Raw genomic sequence first — 7,594 nt, forward strand, 5'->3', positions numbered from 1 at the left:
TGGTTGAGTTTTATATTCTATTATTTAATATTTCATTAATTTTATAATATGAATCGCCAATATAGGTTTTTGTCTTTAACATTTCCAAAAAGACAGTGTTTGGTTTATGTTTGAACACGATGAAATCAGTTATAATTTAAAGTTTATGTATTTGATTAAGAAATTTAATCAGAGAAATAACTTTCCGTGATTTTATTAGCACTGGTAATTTCTTCCTCTCATCAGAACTCGTTGGGCTATTTCCTCTGATAGAGAGACAATGTTCAGAGAAATACAAATATAAAAACAAAACATAAACATTACAAACATAGCGACTTTTATTGCAGCAAAGAATATTACAAAAACCTTGTAATGCCGGCATTGTTAAACTTGATTAAGGTGTTCATACAATAGTGTAATTATAGCTGAGTAACCGTCTGATAGGTTACTCTTTAAGATGGTTACAATTACGTATAATTTCATTCCTCACTATCTGAATATGTCGAGGTTATCGAGCTGTGTCACGTGATCTTCTATGCACTGTTTTATGGCGTTTTTGCGTATCTGTAATTTGTCAGGTCAAACTTGTATTATATTTAGGAAATCCCATAGAAATAGATGTCTACAAGAAATAACTACTCAAAGAAATAAGGGGATATCTTTATCTGTCGAACCACATTCATACTCGTTACCAAACCAAATCCTTGGTTGATCTGTAAAACCAAAAGAAAGCCCCTTAAAGTATCACTAACAATTACCGGTCTGCAAAATACGAAGTTAAGTTGGATGTATCCGAGATCTTACACTAGCTCTACCACTAATGTGAAACAATAACAATCCACAGAAACAGAAATAATCCTGTTTAGTTTTAGCCATCTGAAAGTAAACTTTAGTTCTAATCGCTAGCTAGCTATGATTCTGCTACTGGGTGAGCAAGTCCTAGAGTTCAACAATGCCAGCAGTCATCAGAAACAGAACAGTTTTGAACAACTCCCGATGTTTTCACCCGACGAAGTCTTTTGGTAATAGAACGATATCAGTGGCACCTAATTTTAAATTAACAATAAATTTACTTTGGCACTTTTGTAAATAAAGAAACATCACCTTCTCCCTTTGAAATGGTAAGTTCAATGACCTGTCATGCCAAAAATCTGGCCTTCTTATAACCCTCATGACTGTTATGAAGGAGCAATTAATCCCATCTGCACAGTTTATTATGGGTATTAATTTCGTATGTTCTCTGGCCAATTTTTCTGCGCACACACGTACATACACACACACATAAATAAATATGCATATATATATATATATATATATGCATAAATATGCACACATAATCTTCTATCGCACCAGAGTCAAAACTACAAAACTGGGAGGAACCTTTCACAATCTGTAAGAAATTAAAAGAACCGACCAGGGCTTCTAACCCAATGTTCTGTCCTTACCTTCTCGTGGTGTGTCATGTTATTATGTACCCTTATTTCCGTAATAAGATTGGCAATTGAACTTAGCCGATTCAAGCGAATTTTGTATCAATTTAAACAGCAACAAACGCCATGATACAGTGTGATGAAATGTCATCCCAGCTGAATTAAACAAGATCGCTAGTTTAAGCAATTCGGTTAAAGAAGGCTCCCCACTGATTTTGTAAGGGGTCCGGGAGGATGGTGGGTGGGCAGTATAAAACTATTAAGACAAATTCACCGTCAGCAGAATTGAACATCGAAACCATCAAAGTATCTCATGAAAATAAATGGAATTCGCCGAAGAAAACAAAGACGTATCAATGTGACATAATTGGAATATCACTGAACCTATAAAGATTAAAACAGGTGAAATACCGCTAAATAATAACTATAAGATTACGTCCAGATAAGAGTGAGGCAGGGAAAGGGGAAAAATAGCTATAGTAGTCAAAATCCTAAACTCAAAGATAAATTCTTGAATGGTAAACAATTTCAATTATAGTGATGTGGACAAATATCAGAATGAAAAAATTGAATAATGCGAATTATTGGTGCGTAAGGCCCAACAGAAAGTTCTAGATCTATTGAGAAAATGGAAGAATTTTTCGAGTCCTCACAGAAAGCAGTTGAAAAAAAAAAAAGCAGGAAAAGATCGTTTTTGTTGGAGATCTAAACAGCAGAACAGGAAATGAATACCAAATGAATATATTGTACGCCCACACTTCATAGAACCGAGTTTGGCAATGTGCCAAGAATAGTCAATTCATGCTGAAGGGAAGAAAAAAAATAAAGGATGTACGAATTGGTCACCAACACGCGAAATCACGTGCTTTATATGTAAATTTTCCAACGGTTGCACAAGCAAAATAGGCACTACTTTAAGAGCTAGAATTTTCATAAAAGAACAGTTGATTTTCCGACGTATAATAATAAACACTCATCCCACGAAACGCATTGATCACCCTAATATCGTAATGGATTATCCTTCTTCTGACATGCGCAGAAGTGTCGAAGGGTCTCGCATCTCTTGACGTACAGTATATGTTTTGAGAAAATTCGGAGAAAAGAGCAAATGATAAGTATCTGCTGGATTTCTGTTCAGGACATGCATTAGTCATTAAGAACACCATTTCCAACATAAAGATGTTCAACACGCAAGAAATGTTTTATTGACTATGTTATTGTTGACAGCGACATCTTCACATTTTCTCAGAACACAAGAGTATACAGAGAATTTGAAATAGGAAATGATCACCATTCAGTTTTTAAGCTGTGTAATAAAGAATATCATATTGAATAAAAAAATATGTGCAGAAAGTTTTAAAAAAGAATCTGAGTCAAGCCCTCTCTCGAGTTTCCGACGGAAAGTTTTAAAAAAGAATCTGAGTCAAGCCCTCTCTCGAAGGCGAACAATAGACACAAACTTAAATATATTGCTGGAGGAGGAAATGAAAGAGTTTGAAAAAGAACCAATCCCTGAATGAAGGTATAAGAAGTTAAGGGGAAATCCGAGAAAAGAAGAAATTGAATCAAAAATTCCTAGCAAAGAAGCCAACTTGTGTTCAAAGAGAATACAGAGAAAAATGTAAGACAGCTATGGTATGTGTAAAAGTAACGAAACAAAAATCCTAGCAAGACTTTGGTAAGAATATAAGAGATAAATATCAGAAATGTGGTAAAATGCTCTGGAGGCTAATGGAAGAACTTAGAAATGGAAGAAAGAATATTGTAAAATGAATCAGAGTTGATAAAGGTGGCATGAAAACTGAAGAAAAACGATATTCTAGATATCTGTAAGTAATCAATTGAACAAATTATTAAATGAGACAAGCAGTGACAGTAACAGAACTCTGGCGGAAATATTCCAGAGGAATGCAGTCAGGAATGCGTGACAGTCCTTGAGGTGGAGAAGGCCATCAGAAGCCAGAATAGTGAAAAGGCAGACTGGAGTAGAAGATATTCTACCAAATATGCTCAAATATAATGGCTATAAAAGTTTTATGGCGGCTGCACTGCATAATTCAGAAATTCAGGTCAGAGGGTCGAATTCTAGTAGTTTCCCATCTGTTAAAAGGGAAATAAAACTGAATGTGAGAATTATAGAGGAATTTTCCTACTAAGTTTTATAAGCACACTTAGAGGAAACCAAGAAAAACTGTAAAAGAGGAAACTTTGAGAAGAATAAGCTGGGCGTGGGCCAAATAAGGTTGTCAAGATCAGATTTTCACTTTGAGATGGATAGCAAGGAAACCATGGAAATATAAGAAGCACCTGCATTTCTGTTTTGATCTGGAAAAGGCATATGATATGACGCCAAGAGAAAAACTTCAAAAATCCTACAGTTATATGGTATAAATGAATATTATTCAAAGCAATATGCAATTTATAATATATATAGTGTAGTCTATCTTAAACTAAACTGAATAATTGTTTGTTATAACAAACAACTATTCAAGTTTGGTATGCAATCAGAAATAAAGGCCAAACTATGGAAACGAGCATGAACCCGAGAACTGCATTTTCCAATGAAAATAGTTGAAAGCTGCTTTACTAAAAACTATACTTAATAGCCGAAGTATTTTATCTCGTTCTGTACATAAACTGTATTACATGTAAAATACTTCGACTATTTAAATTCAATTTTTAGTGAAGATGGAAAATTGAACTTTCATCATCATCATCATCATCATCATACGTATCAAGGATTTAGGCCTAGTATGGCCTGTTCCGGCCTTAGAAGTCATCGTTGAATCGTTTAAGAGGACGTCCTGGTTTTCTTTTTCCTAATGGCTTGTACTTTAAGGCTTGTTTTGGTAATCTTTCTGTTTTCATTCTTTGAACGTGTTCCATCCATTTATGTTTATATTTTTTAATTTTTTCAATTACTGGTTCTTGGTTTAATTCTTTCATAATATCTTCGTTTATTTTGTGATCAAATAGGGTATACTTTGCAGTTTTTCTCATAAACTTCATTTCTGCTGTTGTTAATCTTTGTTTGTCTTTTTGTTTTATTGTCCAGATTTCGCTTCCATACATTAAGACTGGTAGGGCTAATGTATTGTATAATTTTAGCCTGGTTTGTTTTTGAACTAGGTTTGGTTTAAATATAGAGTTAATTACTCCTGTTATTTTTAAATATTTTGCAATTTTTATGTTTATATCTGTTTCATTTTCATAAGTGATCATACATCCTAGGTAGTTAAATGAATTCACCTGTTCTAAGATCTTGTTATCTAATACTATTTTAGTTCTTGCTGGATCTTGTCCTTTAAAGGCCATAGTTTTTGATTTTTCCGTTGATATTATCATACCATAATCTTTGGATATCTCATTTAAATTTAAAATAGCTTTCTGTAAGTTATCTTCAGAATTTGTAATTATTATTTGGTCGTCTGCAAAGAGGAGAGAGTTTAAGTTAACTGTAGGTGAAAGTTTAATTCCTTGATGTAAACGTTTACTCCATTTTATTATTATTTCATTTAAGTAGATATTAAAAAGAGTTGCTAAGAGGGGACATCCCTGTCGGACCCCTTGGTTTATCTCTCTTGTATATGATAGCTCGTGATTTAATCTTATTTGTATTTGATTATTTTCATATATACTTGTGACAGCTTTTTGGATATTATTTGGTATTTGTCTTTCTTTTAATATGTTAAATAATATGTTTCTTTTAACTTTGTCAAATGCTTTTTCAAAGTCAATAAATGCAATATGTGTTTCTAAATTATATTCTCTTCTTTTCTCTATTATTAATTTTAGGCAGAAGGCTGGGTCTATACATGATCGTCCTTTTCTAAATCCATTTTGTACCTCTAGAATAAAGTTTTCGGAATATTTCATTACATTTCATTAAAATTGAAATTTGAAATAGATAATAAGAATATATAAAGCTGCTATGGTGGGAAGTCAGCTGGATACATTATTATGGAATAAGATATAAATTTAAAGCGCTAAAGTAGAAGGGATATAAGACAGCGTTCAAACCTATTTTAACTCATAAATCTGAGAGTTAGGTTAGAAATAAAACAGTTCGTTAACAATTAGAAAACACAGCTATGAGTGTTCTTAGAAAAATTTGGAGAGCAAATAGATAGTATCATATTAATAAAATGAAGATATTAAAAAGGAACTTGATATTATTAACATTCGGGAATGTGCGAATAGAGCTTATCTAGGATAGTATGATCACTTAAAGTATGATGAAAAATGAAAGGGTAGAAAAACAGGCGTTTTGGTAGTTGGATGATGTGAAGAAAAAAAAAAAACAGAGGAAGATCAAGATCTAGATGGACTGATGCAGTTGAAAGTGCCTTAGAAGACCTAAATGTTGGAATGTGCCATATCGGATATCTTATAAATTAATTGTGAGATATCCGATGTGGCACAAATTACAAAACAAAGAGATTATTTTTTTAAGAAAATAATAGGAAGCTACTAATAATGCAAACTCAATCATGTAATTCTATCATAGCATACCCCTTGAGAATACATGTGAAGAATCTGATGATGATGATGACAATTGATGATGGTACATTATCATTTGTAATTCAGTAAGCCAAATAAAATTTAATACAACTGTATATTCGATTACAGCGTATGAACTAATAGATTTTAGTTGAGTGTTTCTAAACACTTTGCTTCATCCAATACAAAAAATGGCCACTGTAACTGAGAGCGATGATAAATTATCATTTTTATAGATAAACGCTTGTTTTCCTTTAAAAGTTAATAACAATTCTAAAGTTAATTATATAAGAATTAACTTTTAAATGCCTGCAATGCACTCAGGTCGGTGTTAAATGGTTTACTTATTCAGAGTAGTCTTAACAGCTCAGACTTATATCATCTCTCTCTCTCTCTCTCTTTATCGTTTGCCTGAATTTTTATACGTTCTTTTCCTCAGCCACATTCATTTTACAAGCATGCATGTTCAAGAGAAAAAAAACATTCGGATCTCTGTATGAGTAATATGTTTATCCTTGCGGTATGTAACCAGCCTATTTCCTGTCATCGTCATCATCATTATTTTACAGCTCTCTTTCCTCTTCCCTCTGTCTCTCTCTCTTTGTCTCAGCATCCCAGGTACCGCTGCTTCTCTTTTCCAACACGGCGCGTTGCTTATCCATACAATTACCTGAGTGCGGCGCATGCAGGGTCAATGCACTCTAACAATTTCGAGATGCCTGCAACTTGCCTCGATGTGTGCTAGCTGATAGGTCCTCCGCGTGAATAACGGGAGCAGCAGAAAATTTTCCCTGGGCCTTCATATTTGTCGTTCTCCGAGTACAAAGAGTGTCTTCTTGGCATAAAGACAGTGACAGGTATCAAAATGTCTGCGGGACTTACATATAAGTTCTTCAAAATAAAGCAGTTTTAAGTATTATAAAATATGCTAAATGACACTTTCTTGTCTTGATTTCTATGACTTGGCTTTGCATATGCAGAGAATCGAAACAGTACCGAAGATGCTTGTTGTAAAAAAGTCCACATTTAAAAAATAAAAAAGTAAAATTAATATTATTTTTCTCTTGAAAGTCTAAGAGCACTCATTACATTTTCAATTTTTTATAATTTTGATTTTCTAAGCTGAACAGTTGTAGTCATTTCTTCACCAAGAAAATTGACCTAAAATACATTTATTTTATTAGGGAGGATGTTCAAGTAGCATATATACTGCAATAACCATTATTGTACAGAGAATGTATAATGATAGAATATATAATTACATTTCACCATTAGTCCTAATGGTTCAAAATTTACTACAATCATAATGCACGATTGTGTATGATTCGCTTCAGCGCAGATTTAAAACGAAAATTTAAGAAATAGAAAGACAAAATATTTCGTATTCAACAACTGGTAATCCTACCTTGCATATATCTGCGCTTAGAGCCGACCAAATCAGTCCATAGTTCAGCTTTATCAGTTGTTGTTATTGTGTGAGATACATCACGCACTGAAAATGTATTTTTCTCCTCCAATAATGATAAACAAAATCGCACAGCATAAACAAAACCAAATAACTTAGGTCATCGAAGCTTTTATTGATAAGTTTGTTGTTTTTGCTACAGTAGGATAACTAAAGTTTAAAGAAATATCTATAGTCTTGATTATTAAAAAAAAAAAACTAGATGATAAGCCAAGGCATA

At 33.1% G+C, this 7,594-nt stretch overlaps 1 long non-coding RNA gene across 1 annotated transcript; it reads right to left on the reverse strand.

Moving 5' to 3' along the window:
• Nucleotides 1–299: 299 nt before the first annotated feature.
• Nucleotides 300–7,352, reverse strand: LOC150100623 (uncharacterized). The gene is made up of 2 exons (XR_016549203.1): nt 7,315–7,352; nt 300–692 (listed from the first exon to the last, which is right to left on the reverse strand). It is a non-coding gene; the product is annotated as an uncharacterized LOC150100623 (long non-coding RNA).
• Between the last annotated feature and the right edge of the window lie 242 nt (nt 7,353–7,594).

Source organism: Typopeltis vanoorti, chromosome 12, assembly GCF_054136105.1.
Source record: "Typopeltis vanoorti isolate ZY-2024b chromosome 12, IOZ_Tvanoo_1.0, whole genome shotgun sequence".
In the NCBI taxonomy this organism is placed as follows: Eukaryota; Metazoa; Arthropoda; class Arachnida; order Uropygi; family Thelyphonidae; genus Typopeltis; species Typopeltis vanoorti.